This window comes from Capsicum annuum, chromosome 7 (assembly GCF_002878395.1).
Source record: "Capsicum annuum cultivar UCD-10X-F1 chromosome 7, UCD10Xv1.1, whole genome shotgun sequence".
NCBI classification, from domain to species: Eukaryota; Viridiplantae; Streptophyta; class Magnoliopsida; order Solanales; family Solanaceae; genus Capsicum; species Capsicum annuum.
The window spans coordinates 156585822-156607910 of NC_061117.1; the positions used below are offsets into that span (position 1 = coordinate 156585822).

The window sequence follows — 22089 nt, forward strand, 5'->3', positions numbered from 1 at the left end:
AAGGATATAACACATAAGAAATCTTAGCTTCTCTAAATTTATAAGGTGTAAGCTTTTCCATGATATTAGTGTCTTAGCTCTTCACGCTTTCTACAAGATATTTTATGAAAAAAGTGTAAGGAGGTTGTAAGGAAGATTGGTCTTCTTTGAAAGGCTAGGTTTTTGGTTTTCCCCTATGTGGTTGGCTGTCTTACCAACCTACTTCTCTTTATTTATATGATATATCAATAACTGAGCTCCACCTTTTCTTATGTTCTTCACCAATGCTCGCCAGATGTATCACTCATCATACTCCTTACGGGGTAGTAAGGAGTCTTCTTATGTGTTATAATTATTGCGATAATGAATCACATATATTGGTTGAGAATCACTTAGGAATTCATTGATAATAATTGTGCCAAGTTCTAGGGAGGCTACTCTACTTTTTTGTTAATTAAGTTGCTTTCCATCAGTCCACTCGTCTAGCATATTTCATGAATTTGTATAATTGATGTCATAAGGAAAGGGGCCATAATATTGCACCAGATATTTCGAGGTGTAGAAATAACAATTGTGAGAAGTGGAGAAACCATCAAAAATGATGATAGTGCGTGTAGGTTTCTAACTAAAGACTCATAGGTTCTGTAAAATAGCATAATTACAAGTACCTAGGAGCATACCAATGAAATGAACAAAATATGAACATTTAACATAATAAGTTCATAGATTGTATGTTGTAACTTATTCATGAGCAAATTTTTTGATGTTGTACCCATGACATTTGGAAAGTTCCGAACACTGGGAACTACCGGGGGAAGAGTTAGGAACATGAACAAGGAGAAGAGAGAACCACTTTAATAGAGTAATCAATTGTATTTTGCCATTTGTTCCCTATAGCAACTGTGGATCATAAAATTCCAAATTTGATGACTTATTAAGGGAAAGACAAATTTAGAGCATGTTATTGATATGTTGCAAAAAATATCAAAAGGCCTTCGTTGATTGTGTATGAACAAAATATGAATCCAAAGGTAGGGTAAAAAGGAGTTTAGCTAATAGAGATATTAACTCTTCTAGGAACCAGTAACACATAAACTATGTCACACCAAGACCAATCAATATTCGAATAGAATGGATTTGAACTTCTCCTAGAATGATTTCTAATGCAAACTAAAATTCATAAGATACATCTGAGTAATTCAAAGCATAAGCAGAAATATTTGATAGGATTTGATTTTAGTAATGACATACCAAATAGGATTAATTATGTATCATAATTATGTCACTACAAATCAGAACTTAAAGGACTGTAAAAATAGTGTTATGATGTTTCCGTATCAAGAATAAAAAGTTCTTCTCTTAGAGAAACATTTTCTTGACTTAGAGAAGTATTCCTTTTCGATAGGGATTCCCATAACCCTCGTAAATCTTGATGATGTTGCATTTTTTATTGGGATTGGTGATTTTATTTTGGACAGCCCTAGAAATACTCTATCTATGTCATTTTTATATTTTAATGGAGATGCCTATCTCTCAACACATAGCTTTTCAAAACCTAACATAGAGCCGAGTGATTGAATTCAAAGGGTTCAAGGTGTACTTTTATAATAGAATCTAGGTGTTGTGGATCAATAAGGAATTATAGATCCTACCACCCAAACAAAATTAGTTGATAGTGAGAGGAAATCTAGTCATGCGTGGAGAAAAAAACTTCATTTCTAGGAAATTATGCATTGTAACCTCATATTCTCTGTAAAAGGGGGGGAAGGGGAGGAAGTCCTCGAGTTTGTAGGAATTATTGTATGAATTATACCTATTTAGGATCCTTATTTGAATCATTCATATAGTGTCCCAAGAGTAGGAGTTTTAATGTAATAATAGAAAATAGGGAATGAATCTCATCAAAGAAGTTATGCTAGAGTTGATACTCAAAACAAAGTAAGAATTAAAGATATATAAAAAATTTTAGAACTTAAATAGCCGATCATAAATTTGGCCTAGTTATATAGAAAATAAAATATTTTAGTTGCAAATCTGCTCAGAGGTAGAACCTTAGAAGAATAAGAAAAAGATTGTTACCAATTAGGCTAGGAAGAAATAGTAGCGTCGAAAGTAACTTACTTGAATTGTGAACTATCCTATAATACTATGAAGTGGGAAAAGATAAGGATAACCTTTTTAAAAAGGATTGAGCATCTTGGCCACTATTTGCACATCTGGAGTTCTATATTGAACTAGGGAATAAAATTAAAGGGCAATGAAGGCCCTTAGATAGGACTTCACATATGAATAGAAGAGATTTTCTTTATAGTAGAGCTCATTATAACATCATAACCTAACTCTAGGACTACTACATACACTGATCCTTCTATTAAAAGTTTTCTTCCTCCTCTTGAATGTAGTTTGTCCTACAACTTGCTAAAGTGAAGGTTATTAAGAACTCTAAGCAAGTCACTCTTAACCCTATAGTGAATTCAAATATTATGTTCTAGGAGCTAATGAAAGCCAGCTCTTTTATCTAAGGCTAAGTAAGTAAAGATCCTTTGATACCCCCCGTTCAACTAATAGAGATAGCAAGGAGACAAAATAAGTCATATTCTATGATTGGTAAATAGATCAAATGACTTTGGGTTTTGGCATGAAGTACACATGGGAAATAATTCCATTCAACTAGTTTAATGACCCTAGAGGGAATAAATGCATTAAGCTTGAAATAATTAAATTCAATTGCTAGCTGGACTAACTATTTTCTCTCTATTTTATTTTGTAGTCTTCACTTTAGAAAGACCGGATTTTAATAGAGAGAATTTACTTATATTACATATGAAATTTAAGTAGGGATTCACTAAGACTAAGTTCTTAACCTGCTATGATATGATAATGACTTATTGCTTTGTTTCCTAATCTCATACCTTTGTTAGTCTTTAATCATCTCTAAAGGGAGTGAAGTCAAATTAGGGTTAGAATCCAATGTGATCTTAGAAATATTGACCCTACCTAACTAACTCTCTCTAAGTAAGAGCTTGCCCTGACTTATTAGTCTTATCAAAGTCGATAGGGAAAAGACAAAAGGTCAGTGCTTGTCCTATGAGTGACTCTGAAGTGGGATCCTTTAACTTGACTATTTCTCTTTTTTAGAAGGGAGAGACTGAATCCACCTAAAGCTAAGGAAAGCCCAGAAGTATGCAAAGACTGAAAAAAAGAGACGTGTACTATGAGACCACCAAGACTGATAGGATTTCCGACCAAAAGGGGTAAGTTTTCTTATAGGATCCACCCTCCTAACAAAAAAAGTATTTATTTGTTGTGGAAAAGCTATTTAAGTTGAAAAGCATAAAGATTGATAGAAATACACCTTCTCTAATTAGAATGGTATATGACTTTTTTCCTAAGAAAGGGTAGGGATGAATTAAATGAGTGACTATGAAAGTGAGGCAAACCTACATAAGGAAAGAAATCAATATATTCACTTTAATTCAAGCCTTAGAGAATCCAACTAAAAAGCCTAAAAACAAATTCACCTCCCTTTGAGTTTGATTGGAAAAATAAGGATGGCAGGCTTAGTTTTCAGTAAGCTAATGGTATTCAAGAATAAATTTGAATATTCCTCAATCCAGAATTATTAATGTAATCAATTCACTGCCAGTGCCTATGTGGATGAGGTTATCCCAAAGTAAATTACCCCGATACCTATAATGAAAGTTCAAACTTTCATCCACTATAGATTGAAAGTGTTTTTTTGTTAGTGCATTAAGATTGCATGAACCTACTCCTTACTAAACAAAGACTCATTAGAAAAACCACCGTCAGTACTCCTCCAAGTGGTCAATACTAGCGAGAGTCCCATATCTACCTTATTTCATTAGGCATATCGTGTTTTGGTCAGCTTTAAAGGCTAAGATAACCCAATCATATTTTTGCACCCTTGTGGAGTCAAGGAAAATCAAATTATCAAGTAGGAATACATAGAGCGTGAACCAAGGTTAATAGGTGGATCAAAATCAAAAGGCAAAGTTGTTGGTAAGACGTAGATAAAACCAAAGTATAGTTTGATGAAGCCATAGAAACTATTGCAATGCAATATCAGCTACTGAAAGCTAACTTCCAAAGAAGAATGAGTCACTTTCCAATACTTAATCCCTAAGGTAACTCTTAGCCTTATAGCTACATTAGCTATATTAGGTTATATAGGGTTAACATACAAGAATCTCAATTTAAAAATTCTTGAGATAGGATTACTCAACGATCCTTGTTACATCAACTCCCTTCTCCCGGGATAAAGCCTTTGAAGGAAAAGTATATGCCAAAAACTCTTTAGATTTAGATGTTATATGAACCCATAACAAGAAAATGTAGGCATATAGCTATCGAATTATAATCTTCTCACTCTGGACATAAGGTTCTTCTTTTAAAAATCTAAAATCCTTTCTTTATTTGCAAATATTTATATAATAATATTCCTAACAAATATTCCATTTAACTTGACTGTAGGATATCAACTTCCATAATCTAATGGAAAGATAAGAAAATAAAAGTGATGAAAGCATGCACACTTTCATTGGCTAACACAATGGATCAATATAAGGGAAACTGGCTAAGAAGCCTAAGCTAGCTACAACTGCCCTAGACTAGGCTACCTTTGTATGTTTTGATTCTTCTAGTGAGAAAATGTAACAATCTCATTTATCGCAAGCTATCAATAATGAAAAATGAGTGAGAGCATCTCAAACCACTTTAAGTATTAAGAATTAAGCAAGATCCTACATCTACCCCAAAGCAGTGGTGAGGTGGACATTTATTTTGTTGAATGGATGCCTACCTTGCATGGTCGCTTTCCTAGTTCACTGAACTAGGCTATGAAAGGCTTAACATCGGGTCCAATATAAACCAATCCTTATAAGTGATGGAGGCTCCATATGGGTAGATGTAGTCCCTGAAATCATAACGAAGGTAAGATAATTACAGGGGAAAAATATGTGGTCTCGAGCGAGTTCGAACTAAAATAGTATACAAGATCATCAACATAGTAATAAGATGCATCTGCTAAAGCCAATAATCAGGTAACAACAAGATGGACTGAATCTCAACCATAATTTGTTTTGGTCATGAATCTTTGTCATATTGACAAATCTGTCATACTCTGAAGGTTGTCCAACAAGAAGGAATGTAAACATATCAGATTGGGACACTAGTACATTGATAGATTCTAAGGAGTCACAACTGTTCTTAAATATATGAAGGTAAGATACAATATATGCAAGGGTTTATTCAACCTTTCTTGCATTTAGTTAAAAAGGGGGATGTTTACTCTTTCATTTAGTCTCAGGTACACTTCTGTCAAATATCCAATACATATTAAAGCACTTACCGACTAGGTATTAACATATTTAGCCTACGGATTGGTTCCCTTAACACGATAAAGGTTGAACCATCAACACTTTTGAGCACCCAAAAAAGTCAAAGTTCCTACATTTTCATGATCCAACTATTCATGAGTGTACCCACCCTAACCTATGGTGGGAGAACCATACTAAATCTCATCGTTACTTATTTAAGCATAATTATCACCTTCTTGATAGAATTAACTCACATGTTGTTAAATAATTCTAGAAAGGTCTCATTCAACAACTAATAATCAACCATAGACATTATCATTCATAAAATGAATAGAGTGAAAAAACCACTATTTAAAAAAGATGTGACCTAAAGTCATCATACAAAAACATATAAAAATAACTAAGTATATAAGTAACTAGAATATCCCAAATACATGATGATAAAGAATCATCTTAGTCCTAAAAATGGGACATCAACACCACAAGAAGATTTGAAGGTTACGAGGAAATGGTGCTCACCCTCAAAATTAGATTTGGACTGCTAACTAGAGCCAAGGTCGCGTGTCAACCACTATAATATGTTCTACACTCAACAAAAAGAATAGTAAATGTTTAATAAATACATCAACAAGTCTTGGAGCATTATAGGCTGATTAACTTAACAATGTACAAGTAAGTAAGCTAAACAAGTATAAAAATTATCAAAATACTCATAAATCAAGACTTCAATAATAAACACATCATAAATTTATATCTCATGAGGTTACTTTCACAAGATCTTATACTTAGTCATTTTCATAAAAAACTCATCATCACATAAAATCATCATAAACACACTCTACATATATGAATAAGTGTGTGCATGTAAGATGTGCTCATCATCTCTCACTTTTCTTAACCTCATCAACAACATCATATCATATCAACAAGGTACCTGACCCCTTATCATATCATCATCATTCTCGTACTGGCATGGTAACTGACCTTTCATCACTCATATCATCACAATGCAAATAAAATAAAATACAGTCAATAATTCACAATTCATGTTAGAAAGCAATCATACATTTAATTCACAAACAAGCATAAATTCAAAAAAGTCTAAGTGCTACAATGAAACTATAGCCTACCTCAATTCCTTGCTCAAAGTCACCTTTTAACCATTCTTTTTCCCTTTTATTCTTGTTCAACATGTTCTTGGTCTATATAAAAAGAAGAATGCACACTCATTTCAATAATCCATTCATTTTTAACCACTAGGGATCATAACCCATTAAATTTAGTAATTAATCACCCTGTTTTATCAAGATAGGGTTTTCTATCATTTAAACCTCATGAACCCTACAAGAATTAGCATAAAAAATCATAATCCTAGTTTCATTAGTATTTTCTAACACCCTAGGATCATTCTGTACTAAATTTATACACATTTCTATCATTTTTCATCAAATTCTATAAACTAGGATTAAACTCCAAACCCTATCATCAATCCATCTCTAGTGATTTTCTAAGGTTAAAGGAAGTAAATTCAAGTCTAGAATGTAATTACTTACCCCTACTGAAAATCACCTTCCCAAGAGTACCCTTGTGCTTTTAAAAAAAGTGGGGAATAAAAATGTTTCTGGTATATAAAACTGTCAAATTACTAAATGTTACCGCTGTAGTCGTTAATGTTACTTTATAGTGGTTCATAACTTAAACTGGGGTGCATTGTGGTGGCTCATTTTACTGCTGCAACAACTAGTTTTTCTAGTACAGTGGTCTGATGTAGAACATTGGGACCCCTCTTTAGTTTTTACTATTTTACAACAGATTTTCCAAGTTATGAAATTGTGAACCAACCCTCTCACGTTAAATTCTATAATCGGAGTTATATAACTCTATTTCAGGTGTTGGAAGTTGTTATGACTTTATAAAAGCATTGGCTCTCTAATTATTGCAACAAACACCACCAATAACCCACACATTATACTATATTCTAATAGATTATAACATCCTTTAAAACTGCCCAACATCAGACTGGACTTGAATTTCTCAAAATCTAACTAAGGGAAATCTAGGTGAGATTCTTACCCCATATTTTGATGTAACAATAATTTGGGTCATTACATTAGATACCAATTTACCACTGGGTCATCCTCAAATGAACACAGGCCCAAAATACATATCAAATAAAGGAGGATTACTTGAATCCAAGAACAAGTATGGTATGGCTTGTGCAAATCCACTTTTGTGTCCCACTTAGCTTCCTCAATAGTCAGTTCCTCTACTGAAATTTCACACAAGAACAACTCATGTCCTTAAATTTCTCACATCCTTACCCAAAAAGGCAATAGGTTCCTCTTTGTAGGTCAACTCTTTATTGAATAACTTGGGTCCTAATAAACTATCAAGTCACCATCTTTGTGGTACTTTTTAACATTGTCACACGAAATAAAAGGATAGACCCCAACATATTGGGAGGAAAGGACAACCTATACGCTACGCACCTTTCTCTCTTCAAAACACACATGGCCCAATGCACCTTTGACTCAACTTGCCCTTCTTGTTAAACAACATTACACCCTTCATGGGTGACACTTTTAGTTTTACTTTTTGTCTCCCCTTTAACTTTATGTCCCTTATTTTTTTATCTCCAACTTTCTTTTGTCGCCTTTGAGCAACTATAAGCTTCTCTTGTATGAATATCACTAAGCAGGCTATGCTCTATGACCTTACCTTGAATGCATCAAACCATCCAATTTGAGACCCACACCTCCTACCATATTATGCCATAAATAGAGCCATATCAATACTAGAGTAGTAGTTTTTGTTGTAGACAAATTCACACAATGATAAGTATTGGTCCTACTGGCCTTTGAAGTTTAAAACACCATCCCAAAGCATGTCTTTAAGCACTTAGATAGTTCGCTATGACGGCTATCGATTTGTGGGTGAAAACTTGTACTCAGGTCCAACTTGGAACCCAACTCTGACTAAAACCTTGCCCAAAAATAAGAAGTAAACCGACTACCTTCATTGGAAACAATCAAAATAGGTATTCTATGCAACGTCAAAATTTATTTCACATAAATATTGGCTAACTTAGCTGCACTATAGTCTACCTTGATCAAATGAAATGAGATGACATAGTCAATCAGTCAACGATGACCCGTATAGTGTTGCACTTCCTCAATGTTTTAGGAAGGCCAACCATAAAGTCCATGGTTATCCTCTCCTATTTCTAATCTGATTAGGTATTCTCTAAATGGTACCCTCTAGTTTCCAATGTTCATACTTGACTTGTTGATAATTTTAATACTTATCCACAATATTAACAATGTCCCACTTCATCATTCACCACAATAATGTTACCTCAATTCTTTATTTATTTTATTGGCACCCAAATGTATAGAGTACCTAGAATTGTGAGCCTCTTCTAGGATGGCCAGAATCAGATTATCCTCTTGAGGCATTCATAACCATCTCCAAATTCTCAATACTTCTTTATCATCTAGGATGACCTCTCTTATTTTTCCTTACAACACCTTCTTTTTAAGGTTGCTTAACTTCTTTTCCATGAACTGATAGTTTTTTATTTGATCATAGAATGTGGACCTGACCTATACATATGCAAACACCTTTCCTTTCCCAATCTCCTATGACATAAAAAATTTTAGCTGAAGACAACACCTCTCTCGTTAATGGGTGTTTGGACACTGCCAGCAATGTTAAAATTCCCATTCTCACTAGTTTCTAGCTTAGTGCATTAGCGACCACATTGGCATTTCTTGGGTAATATAGGATTGAAATGTCATATTTCTTAATCAACTCCATTTACATCCTTTGCCTCATGTTCAAATCCTTCTAAGTAAACACATGTTGTAGGTTGTAGTGGTTTGTTAACACTTCACAGGTTACTCCATAGATATAGTATCTTCAAATCTTCAAAGAGAATATTAGCACTGCCAATTCTAAGCCATGTGTAGGATAATTCTTCTCATAGGTCTTTAATTTTCTTAAAGAATAGGCAATCACATTTGATCTGCATCAAAACAAAACTTAAACCCAATTGTGAGGCATCACTATAATAAAGAAATGTTTACCCTTAATAGGCAGAGTTAATATCAATGCCAAAGTTAACAAGTTTTTGAGCTTTTGGAAGCTCTCCTCACACTTTTAATCCCACACAAATTAAACCTCCTTCTAAGTATAACGGATCATATGTGAAGCAATGGTAGTGAACCCTTTAAAAAACTGATGATAGTAACTGGCCAACCCCACAAAGTTGTAAATTGTAATCAAAGTTGTTGGTCTAGCCTAATTCTTAACAACTTCGACCTTTGGCGGGTCTACCTTAACCCCTTCCTTAGTGTCCCAAAAAGGACAACGAAGAAATCTAGAATTCATACTTAGAATATTAAACATATAATCTCCTAAAAAGGAAACTAAAGAAAGCTACAATTGACACTTAGAATACTTAACATACAATTGTTTCTTCTTGAATGACTCCAAAATAGTAGGTAAATGAGTTTCATGTTTTTCTTCACTTTTAGAATACACTAGTATATTATCAATAAACACAATGATGAATAAATACAAGAAAGGACTTAAAGACTCTACTCAATAGGCTCATGAAAGAAACTGGGGCATTGGTCAAGCCCAAGGACATAACTAGAAACTCGTAGTGTCCACAACGAGTTTGAAAAGTGGTTTTTGGAGTGAACTTTGACCTATTCTTAAGATGATGATAACGCGACCTCAAATTAATTTTGGAGAAAAATACAGATTTTCGAGTAGGTCATCTATATTAGGCAAGGGATATATGTTCCAAATGATTACGTTATTCAACTGGTGGTAGTCTAAACAAATCCTCATGTTATCATCCCTTTTTCAAAAATAAAATAGGTACACCCCAAAGAAGGAACACTTGGAGATTAAACACTTTTCAAGAAACTCTTATAATTGAGACTTCAACTCTTTCAACTCTATTAGTGCCATAGATTATGGAGAAATAGAGATGGGTCAAGTCTCGGGCTCTAATTCTATATAAAAATCAATCTCCCATTCTTGAGGCATAACAAGAAAATCTTCCAAAAACACCTATAATAATTCACACACTACTAGAACTAATGATATAGGAGGGACTATGGATTTATCTTCTCGAAGATGGGCCAAAATGCCCTACAACCCTTATGCACTATTTTTAGGCATGAATGGCTAATACAAACCTCACAAGGCTAAGAAAATAAGTACCCTCCCACTCTAAATTCTTATTTTAGCATTGTTATAGTGGTAGTTTTGTCATAAAAAGTGAGGACAACACAATGGGGAGACAACCAACTCATTCTCAAAATTATATCAAATTTCTCCATGTCTGATAATTCTAAGTTTGCTAGAGTCTTTCCCCCACAGATATCACAGGACACGTACGATATACCTAATCAATGCACACAGACACCTACACTGGTATAGATACATACATAAGAGAATTAACGTATTCATATTCCAAGTTGCAACCCATAGTGAGTTTCATAGACACATAAGAAATAAAAGAACTAGGATAAAATAATATAGAAGCCATATGATCACGGACAAGAATAGTAGCTATGATCACGACATCATAAAATTTTGTCTTAGGGAATATCAAAACTATATAACAATATGCTCTAGCACTAACTTGACCACCACCTCTACCTCTCTGAGATTCTTTCTTACCAATATGTCCTCCAGCTCGGTTAGCCTGGTTGCCACCCCTAGCTGAGCCACCATGCCACCTTATGGAAACCCCTTACTATTTTCTTTACAACCACGACATACTGGAACCAGAGTAGTCGAAGTTGGTTGCTCAGTCAACTGACCTATTGTCAAAATATTAGGACAATACCTTCTGATGTAGCCTGTTTTTTCATACTTAAAGCATATAGATCCTAAGGTAGGACTCTAAATCAAAGAGAATGATGGTTTATAGCTGTCAGCTTAGGAAGGCTGATAACTAACCTCAGATAAGCCCCTTTCAAACACTGGCATAGATAAATTATTAGACCGAGAAGAACGATGCCCTTATGAGAAAGTTTTGCTAAACTGGCCTAAAGTTCATGCCTTTTTCTAATCTACTTTAATTTTTTACTATTTTTCAAGTGACTTAGCCTTCTTGACAAACTCAGTGATATCCTAAAAGGACTTTCGAAACACAATCCCTCGATAAAGTAGCCAAATAGTTCTCTTAATTCAAATACTTCATAAAAAACAAATCTACTCTTTTTTCAAGGTGATTAATTGTATTGAATATAAAAAGAGGGCATGAAACTTACCCTCATAGGTTGCCATAGACTTCTTACCCTAATCCAACCTAAAAAATGCATCCTTCTTCTAATCCCTATAAGTGCAGGAAACATACTTATGAAGTAACACATTTGTAATACCCTGTACTTCTACCTATCTTAAAATTATCCCAAGTATGCTAGAAACTTACTTTGAAATATGAATATGCTTTTATATATGTGGAATTTCAAAGATTTTCACTTTTTGTAATATGGGAAATTGAATAAGCTTTCCATCGATACCTATTCTATCAAAATTTGACATTAGAAGAAAAAGTTATGGCCAAAATACAAAAAGCAATCAAAACTACCCAGGAGTGACGGTGAACGATGACGGACGATCGAGATAGCGATAGAACATCGCCCAAGACATTATAAAGGAAGTAGTGAGACCATATTCTGCTTAAGGGTGATGGCTCAGGACAACGGACCATCGAGCTAGCGATGGACCATCGCTCAAGCATTGTAGCAGAGGCAGTGAACCCCTATTCTGCCTGGGTGCAACAGTCAGAACTGATGGACCATCAACCTATCAACGGACCATCACACCCAACATTGCATAGTTCGTTCAGTTATTTTAAAGTCATTTTTAAAAGGGTATTTGGATCTTTTTCCATCCATTTAACCCCTAATTATATCAAATCAAGGCTCATAAGTTCATTATCCATCTACAACATCTAATTAGGGTTTTCTCTCAAAGATAATCCCCAAGAACAAGATCCAAATCATTCTTTAAGAAACTAAGAGATTCCAAGTTCTTTAAGTCCAAGAACTTCAAGAAACTCACAACCTAGGTATGCCATGTGTTGATTCATCGGTCCTTTTCACCCATAAAGCTCAAGAATATTTTTTCAAAATCTAAGATTTGTGTATGTATGAATGTTCATGATTTAAATCGAATTGAAATTCATGTTCATGATGTTTTGGGATTTTTTATTCATATTTTAAATTACATATTCCAATGATTGACCCTAGTATGTGATGATTTGCATAATAATCATGATAAACCCTTCAAACTTGAAAATTTATTCATGTAACCATGATAGTTAGATGCATTGATAATGGTATAACCAAAGTATGCTCCTCATGTGTTTGATTAAATGCCTATGTGAAGGAAAAGTGCTATACTAGTATGATAATATGAAATCCCCAATCATGTACAAGTTTATGCATGCCAAATGTTTGATGAAATATCTTAGTCAGTGAATTATGGATACATGTGTAACCCTTGTGGTGCTTTAGAACTTCTACTATATGAAATATCTAACTTATTGTATTATGGATTGTGATGTTGGTCATGTATTCAAGAAAGTCATGCTTTGTCAGTTTCATGCTATCGAGTCTTGGGGGTACTTGTACCCAACAATTTAGCTGTGTTCCTAGAGCCAGTGTCATGTTTTTAAGATACTCTCAGTCGAGCAATGTTCATAGAAATTCAGTCAGTCATGTGACTTAGGAAAACTCAATAATCTCAGATATTCAATAATCTCAATAGTATTCCGTCAGTCAATAGAACTCAGTTAATATAGTCCAGTTTAGTTCAGTAATCCATGTTTAGTGTCTATTCAGATGGGAGTAGAAATTAGCACTGAGTGATCCCTAGTATGGGAACACACGCTGTAAGATGAGGGTATGATTCTTAGAAGTCATTCTTGCATTCAAGAACTATGTAGCCAGCATAGGTTGAGACATCAACACTGTCAGATAAGGGTTGAAGAGGTGGATAAGCACTGTCAGATAAGGGCCCCACCATTCTTTTTTGGGGATACTGTCAGATGAGGGTCACCCACAGCTTGTCATTACCAATGGCACAGTATAGACACCTGTCCAATCAGGGCACAAATTGGACCCAAGCTCAGCTATTGTGGCATATTTTGGGGTATGTCAGTTAGATACTACTTCCTACAGTTTCAGTTATACAATCAGGACTATCAGATACTGTCATTCAGTCTCAGTAATAGAACTCAGATAGTTCTACAAGATTTTGGACTTTCAGATAGATTTAACTCAGAATAGTACAGAACTTAGCTAGTTTTATCAAAACCTAGAATGTCAGATACAGTCGCTCAGTATCAATTATTTCAGTTACATAGATATCAGTATCTTATGTTATCAGTACTCAGAATCAGTAATCATGTTATCACAAACTCAGTTATAGTTATTATTTAGTCATGCATGTTTTCTCATGTTCATGTTATGCAATCAGTTAGTATAGTCATGCATGTGAACCCTTTTGCATTCAGTCTACCTCACATGTATACCAATACATTCAAATGTACTAACGCATTTGACCTATGGTTTTTATACCATAGGTTTAGAAGCACGAGCTCCAAAGTATTAGTAGCATTTCAATCTCAGCAGTCAGAGTTAACAGTGAGTCCTTATCCTTCAAGGACATGACCATTACTTTATTATCTGATTAATTAATTTATTTCAGTAGTTGGAGTTAGTTGGGGACATGTCCCATCAACTCCTTATTCAGACAGTTCAGTCAGTTAGAGGCTTTTCAAACTATCATATTCAGACAGTTTATTTCAGTTATTTAGGTATTTCATACCCCATCCATATGTTTTGTTTTATCAGTTATCTTATAGTTTTGAACCTTATGTCCTTACAACATTTATTTTTACATTTATAAAGTATATTATGTAGTGTTCAAGTATAGATATCAGTCATGGGTTAGCTTGTGGTCCTTTGGGGTCATGAGCACCATGAAGCATTCTAGCTAGAAGATTCGGGGCATTACAACATTCTAGAATTATGCTCAAGTGAGTGGCAATAAGGAAATCTTGTACTCTAAAAATGATCTCCACCATTCTTTGGCTTCATTTTGTAGTTAAAAATAAATAAACTCTAGCCCATAACTTTTAATAACTCCCATCTTATGTAGATGTTCATGACAATCAATTAGAAATTCAAAAGCATCCTTAGACACTATAAACTATAATACTGGAGGCTTTATTTTCTAAACTTGTAGAATAAATAGTGCTTATCTCAAGTCATTACTGGAACAAGTACATATTGGGATACATCCGTATTTCAATGCCCTCATCTATTCTTGGTTATATGTAGTTATATGCTATAGAACTAAGGGTGGAGCAATCAGGGCAGTTGGAGTGTATCAGGTACCGACCAAGCTACCTAAGAACCCTAACACATGCTGATTTACCATTGCAGATTAAGGTACTAGAGTTGAACCATTGGTTTTTGGTACCATATTCTCAAATGCGATTATCTCCTTCCTCTCAACTACTTCTTATTTATTTTGAACATTCCCTATGGCATCCGTAGGGGAGAATGAACAACTGTTGTACCCTACTTATGATAGACGCAACACCCCATCCTCTTTTCTAGCTTTACCTCTGACTCGTGGCTTACCCCTAACTGTAGCCTCAGTGGATGATGTGGGTGCTGCTATGGGTATGGAAGTTATAGATATTGCTACTCAAGTAGTATGAGTATTCACTATCTGAAAATAAGAGATAATGAGTTAAATACCAATTTGTATCACCAGATACCAATTGGACCTAAGTAATACCATGAAAGAAGAAAGGAAATAAATTATTTTCCTACAGTCCCATAGAATCATAAAGAAAAGTACAGATATCTTTGTACCATTATATAGGACTCTACTAGACCTATTATTGTGCGATGAAATCTAGGAACATAGTGCTTTGATACCATATTTATCATAACCAAATTGGTCATGGATGACACCCACTCTAACCTATAGGGAGAGAACCATACTAAATTTATACTTACTCATTTAAGTACTATTATCACCTTTCTAATAGTATGAACTCATATATTATTAGATAATTCAAGGAATCTCTCATTAAATAGGTAATAAATCATAGAAATTATCATTCATAAAATAAATAGAGTGCAGAACCTCTATTTATTACAATCTCAAGACTTAAAGTTACTGAACAAGAACATATAAAATCAACTAAGTATAGAAGTAACTAGAATATCTCAAAACATTAAGATAAGAAATTTTCTTGGTCCAAAATAAGGGTATAACACCCTGGGTTACCCTTAGAAAATTTCTTGGATTTTTGGTTTTTGAACAAGTTTTGACTAGGGGGACGAGTCATACATTAGGGTATGAGTGGTATGGGTTGGTCGTATACCGACCAGTGTTGGTTGATAGGTTGGATTTGGTTTCTGGAATGGATACGACTTAAGTGGTATGAGTTATATTGGTGGATATGGATTGTTGGGTTTGGTCCTTTACTTCACTTAATCTTAGAATTAGAAACTTAAGTTGGATCTGAGTACGAGTGGCTCACAATGATCAATAAGCCAGGGTATAAGTCATACCATGGACTCATATGGTAGACAATGTTTTTTTTTTTTTTGATTCTAGTCTGCCAGGAGTACAGGTTAGAGGTACGAGTTGTATTATTTAGGTACGATTGAGTTTTGGTTAGACATACCTTTGACAATGTTGGGTCCAAGGGGAGGCCTAGGGAATGAGTGACAGGTAACACTCATATTAGAGGGTACATCTGGTATGGTTAGTCGTACCTTCTGATGAGATTTAATGTAGTTTAAGTGAGGGAAATCTATACATTTCCCCACTTAACCTAATAAGTCCCTATTTAACTCATTTGGGATGTTATTTGCCGTATTATTCTAGTCATTATCACTTAGAAAACACTCTCTAATCCTCTCTAAAAATTTTGGGCAAATGAAGCTAGGGTTTCATCTTAAGGATTAATCTGGGGTTTGTGTTGGTGATTTATCTCCATTATATTCTCAATTAAGGCATGTACTCTTCCCTCATTGTTAGTTCCAACTAAAGGCATGGTTTATACAATTTTATTATGGTATAATTTATTGTATAGTTTTCAGTTTTCAAATATGTATTGGGGATTTTGTTATAATGGCTTGGTTATGATTTTCCCATGTTTTAATTATGTTATTACATGTTTTAATGGTGGTTTTGGATAATTTCTTCCATGGGATTGATCACAGATAATTGGTTTTGGTTTTGGAAATACTATGCCCCCAACATATTTAATAAAATGCCTATGATAATGCTATTACTATATTATTGGACTTTTAATGGAACTATTGCATGGTTTGAACTTGGTAATGAAACTCTAAATTGTTGAAATGGTTTAGAGTGTTTAAATAGAATGGTTTGATTTTCATGGTTATGGTTAACTGAACATCCTTATGGGGCACTATACTACCCCGAGTCTGTACCCCAGATGCTACACGGTGCTTATAATCCTGAAGGACCACAAGCTAACCCATGACTGGTACCTGCTGTAATAACTGAGTAATAAATACTGTAATTATGTAGAAATAGGCAGAAACCTATGCCATAAGGTTCAAATCTGGAAATAAATCTGAATGTGGCATCAAAATACAAAAAGTAAATATAAGTACTAGAAAACTATTTGAATATACTCTTGTCTGAAAAAACCTCTAACTGTCTGAACTGTGGAATTAATAGGTCAAGTCCCCAACTAAATCAATCTACTAAAATAAAAATGAACTTCTGTAAATAATAAGCATGTCCTCAAACTATAAAGACTCACCACTACTCTGAAAGCTAAGAATCTGAACTGCTAAGGGTGCTCCGGAGCCCGTGCATTTGAACCTATGATATAAGACATCGTAGTGCAAAGAAAATCATGCATCAGTACTTTGAATGTACAGGTATGCATAGTGAGGTAGGCTGAAATGCATGGGTTCATGTGCATGAACAATAATAATTTGATAACATGAGTATGACCGAGTAAGAGTACATGCATGAACACATAGACTATAACTGAGATCGTGCTAATATTGAGTACCAAATCAGAGTACTAATAACCGATATCTAGGTTTACGAATACTGTATTACTGATTATCTAAATGACTATATTTGACAATTCTGAGTACTGTGGAACCATACAGAGTTTTGTACTGAGCTGAGTGATCATGTCTGATAGTCCTGAATCTGTAAAACTGAACTGAGTTCTATACTGAGACTAAAACTGGAACTGAGACTGTGGGATTTAATTATCTAACCGATATGCCCTTTCTTTAGCTGATTTGGGTTCCAACCTATAACCTAAGTTGGAAGGGTGTCAATATCGTGCCACGAGTAAAGACAAGTTGTGAGTTAACCCTCTCTGACAGAAAGCTCTTCCGTCAACCTTCACTGGTAGGATAACTCACATGAGAAGTATCAACCCTCATAATATTTGGCAGGAAGATATCTCAGCATATGCTGACTACGTAGTTCTGGAACACAAGAATTTCTTTTTAGGATCACGCCCTCTGCTGGCAGGTGAGTCCCCATCCTTGGGTTCACTCGGTGCTGAATCCTACTCCCAACTGAATAGACACTAAAATGGTTTCTAGTCTGTACTAAGCTGGACTAAGATGTCACTAAGATTACTATTTAGCTGAACTGAACTGATGTTACTAAGATTACTGTTTAGCTGAACTGAACTGAGTTCACTAAGTTCCATTGACTGATGAAATACTACTGGATTCTATTAGCTGACTGAGTTTACTGAGGTCTAAACTGGATACTGAATTAAACTGGACTAATATGGATTCTACTGATTTTTCCTAATTTTTGTAATTGACTGAGAGTACTACTGATCGTTTCATGACTGATACTATTCTATGACTGACCATGGCTCTAGGTAATCAGCTAAATTGTTGGGTACAAGTACTCCCAGGACTGGATAGCATAAATTAAGAGACAGGGAAAACATAAGACACGTAAACTATGAACTTGATCATTATCCATACATTGGGGCATTTTAACAAAGACTTGCATGATATAACTTGCAAATAAGCTAACTTGACAAGATTTCATTCTATTAATAATTCACATGGACACTTTATCAAGATCTTGGTGAGCATAGAATATGCACATAGTATTGGACAACAAGTGAGTATCACAATTTATCTCTAATTTCACAAGTCAAGGGTTTTGTCATGGATTCACATTAATTTACACATATAATAATCAATTCCACATGATATATATATATATATATATATATATATATATATAAAATCATGAATTAGGAACTTAATCCAAATAGCAATCATGGATACACTTTAATTAAAACCATGGAAATCATAAAATCAATTACTTGAAGTTCAAAAGAGATTCTTGGACTCCAAAGGTGGACGGAACCCTTGGATGAACACTTCATATACCTTAGTTGAGGAATTTCTTAAAATTGATGGTAGAACTCTTGAGATTTGAATCTTGAATTGAAAACCCTAAGGCTTGTTCTTGAGAGATTTTGAGATAAATTGAGTATACTTTTGTGAATTAGGGCTGAATTTCATATTTTTGGGGGATGAAGGTTGGGTGGAATAGACCCAAATACTCCGAAGGATGCGGTCTTTTAAATGACTGAAAATTGTACCATCGATGCATAGACCGATATGATAGCCAACGCATCACATCGAGTCCATGTCGACTCATTGGAAATTGATGCTAGGAGCTGGGGAAAACATTTATCAATGCAATAGTCAATACGGCGCGCTAAGATTGCGTTGATTCACTATTTTAGGTTTTCAAATGAGCTTCAAACGAAGTTCGAAAAATCCAAAACTTTTTAGGAAACACCTATGGACATTCCTGATCGTGAATCAACCTAAATATCAATATTTAATGGATGTAAAGATCATGAAATAAGATTACCAACCTTTGTAGGTTAAAATGACACTAAGTTTGAGTACTTAGCTAAAATATTCTAAGTGTGGGACCCCTTGATAAACCTAAAGGACTGAATTAAGCTTAGGATTTTGTTGGGTGTTACATTATCTCCACCTCGGGAACATTCGTCCTCGAATGAGACTGCTGAGACTGAGAATACTGAGAGACTGACTTACTTACTAGACATAAATATCTGGAACATAAGTATATGACTGATATTACTGGTATTCTAAATTATCATACTGAACATGCATATCTGATGCATGAATATAACTGAACATGATTAATGAATGCATGACTGGGATTACAAATAAACTGTATCGATAAACTGAACATGCATATACGATGCATAGATACATGATTGAACTGGCTCCTGAACAAATAAATGTAAATGTAATGGTAACTAATACCAAATTTGTAACTAAAATCTGAACATGAAACTGAGTAGGTTCATGGAAAAACTATTACTTAAACTGAAAAATACTGATGGAATCAAGATTATTTTTGTAGTATGCATGAACGGGAACATAAGAACATAACTGATATTGGAACGTGATACATGAACTGAATATCATGAACTAAACTAATCCCCTTGAATATGTGGCTTACGGCTAAGATTGGAACTTGAGGGTCAACTTATGAGTATCCACTACTCCAAACTGGATTTGTTATATAAAGAGAACTTGGAGGTTTAGGATATGAATGCTCGGGGTTATAGTGTATCTCCCCCTTGGGACATTATGTCCCTCAAAGAATTCTGACTTGGCTGAGATACTGAAGAAAACTGGGGTGATACACAAGGCACCTATGAACTGAATCATGACTGAATATCTGGGATATGAAACTGAGACATGATACATGAATAAGCTTAGCACGCACTACTTGATTGATATATCTTGGAATAATTTAATTCATGAGACATCGAACAAAGAAACTAGATGGAAAGGCAAAAACCATATCACATGAACTTGTCTATTTGACTTCCAATACTGAATTACTGGCTTTAAGGAATAACTCACACTAAAATCTTATTCTTAACTATACTCTCCACCTTAGTATGACACTTCACCTGGGATTACTATAAAATAATCACATGGGCCCTGCGCACGAATGCATAAGCATACTAACTTATCTGATTAACTAAAATGACTAATAGCTAAATACTAGGTAGGTAAGACTGAACTGTACTTAGTATGAATAACTAGACTAAAACTGTAGGGTATTATGCATATGAGGAAGGAACGGACTGAGTAACATGAGATAATAGAGCATGAATTCATGAAAACTACATTATCTGAGAATGCAAGACCAAACATATAACATGGTTCTGAAATATTCTATAAATTGGTGTACTAAAATATTGATAACTGAATAACTGCTAACTATATGCTATGGTCAAGAAAACCTGAAACTGAACTGAGTTACTGATCTGATTACTTGACTGAGAGTAAAACTATAACTAAGACTGTAACTGAGACAATGACTGATTCGGTAACTAGGACTAAACACACTATAAGGCATGAGTGCAGAAGTCATGAGCTGCATGACCTGAGTTTGGAGTTCATGATTTCACGAAATATAATTCGTACTTCTGAGTGAACTGAAGCTCCTCATACTAGGAATTGGAAACACATATGAATCTATAGAAAGTGTGTGAATATAAGACCTGTTCATGGAGCTGAGATGTAAAGCATGCATAGGTATCATGATGACTGAAGTACAAGCTTTGAACTAATGTAAAGACTGTTTGGGCATCATTCCCACCCATTATTTTTTTGCACATACCAATATTACTACTGAAATCTGGAAGCCTGACTTCCTAAGATATCATAAGTGGAGAGTTCCTGTATACCCGTCGGGCTATAATAGACTGACCCACTGGGGTGGAGACTGAGAAAGGTTTTGTTAATATCTGGTCTAACCTTAAAGTTAACTGCTATACAAGGAGTTACAAAAGATGGAGTAGCTCCTGGATTTGATGAGACATAAATATGTAAATGGGAGGTCTGTAACTTACTAGTGAATGCATCAGGAGAACTTTCTCAATCTTTTCTAGACTGAAGTGCATAGCGCCTATTTGGGTGCTTCCCACTGGCGGCACTAGAAATGGCACCCTACTGATTCGGGTGATCGAACTAAGCTGAAGGATGATTGTGCTGAATTTGTATACCAGTCTTAGGGTAGTCTAGGACTCTGTGACCTAACTTGCCATATATAAAACACACATTACTTCCGGCTCTACACATACCCTTATGATTCTTACCACTTTCTCTACAAAGTGGATTAGTACGAATACCGCTCGCACTACTCTAGGTTTTGGAGCCTGGCGCCCCATTATGTCTATCATTCCTGAACCTTAGTACTAGTTTACTATCTGAAGATAGAACTAGGGATAAAAACTTATGACTAAACTAAGAACGGTTACCACACTCTGACCTTGGCTGGGCAAAAATAAAGCTACCGCTCTGGCTCTCTTATTTTCTCTCTCCTTATTCTTAAGTTTCTATTCGCCAATCTTTTGTGCATGGACCATAAGACTAGATATGTCCATCTTCCCAATCAACATCACAGTCCTATACTCCTTAACCACTCAACCCGATATTCAAGACACAAACTTGCTCATTCTAGATCTATTGTCTGCTACTACATGGGGAGCATACCCGGTTAACTGAGTAGACTTAAGGGAATACTCTTTCACACTTATGCTGCCCTGCCTGAGATTGATAAACCCTAACACCTTGACTTCTTTCAGCTCTAAGGGAAAAAATCTATCTAAGAAGGCTAT

At 34.9% G+C, this 22089-nt stretch overlaps 1 pseudogene; it reads right to left on the reverse strand.

The window, feature by feature from the left end:
* Window positions 1-461: 461 nt before the first annotated feature.
* Window positions 462-22089, reverse strand: part of LOC124885797 — a 48699-nt pseudogene continuing 27071 nt past the window's right edge.